This window comes from Elephantulus edwardii, unplaced genomic scaffold, assembly GCF_000299155.1.
Source record: "Elephantulus edwardii isolate Elephantulus edwardi_28Jun2011 unplaced genomic scaffold, EleEdw1.0 scaffold00033, whole genome shotgun sequence".
NCBI lineage: Eukaryota > Metazoa > Chordata > Mammalia > Macroscelidea > Macroscelididae > Elephantulus > Elephantulus edwardii.
The window spans coordinates 11,821,277-11,822,040 of NW_006399783.1; positions in this window are offsets into that span (position 1 = coordinate 11,821,277).

Here is a 764-nt window from a genome sequence, read left to right on the forward strand (position 1 = left end):
TCACCTCTGGAATTGCAGTGCAGCTTCTTGCCACTAGGCCATCAGAGCTCGCCAAAAATCATAATTCTTATCTCTTGCTGTAGCACTGCCCTTCTCCAGCTGAGTGCTTAAAGTCCAGGGAAGTGCGCGAAATCACTCTGGTGCAAAGATATTGCTGTGCTCTGATTGGCTAGATTTTTCTCCACCCTGATTGGCCCAAATACAAACAGCAGCAATACCCGTTAGCAATGGCACAAGTTACGGAAACTTCTCGTGCAATGATGTCGATGCATCCAATAATGGGGAAGGGAAAAGTGCCAGCTCGGACATCAACAGCCTGACACTACCGCTCATGAACAATGATTTAGGGCACCTTCCTTCCCTCTGTGCCTCTGTTTTCTCAGCTGTACAGTGGACATGATAATGGAAGCTCCTAAAGGATGAAAGGGAGCTCAGAAGGCCTAATGGTAAAGAGCTGTGCGGTTAACCTGAAGGCGGGTGGTTTGAATCCACTGGCTGCTGCATGGGAGAAAGGTGGACAATCACCTCCCTGATTTACAGTTTCTGAAAACTCTCTAGAGAGTTAGTTAGCTGTGAATTGGTTCCAGTTTGATGGCACATAATAACAACATGGGGTAGAAACTGGGAAAGCAAATTAGAATATTTAGCACGGTGGCCAACAGTCTAAAACGTGAGTTGTTATTCTGTGTCACATGTTGAGTTTGGGGTGCGTTCGTTATGACTATTGGTGACCCACCCCTTTATTACAGAGTAGAACTTCTAGA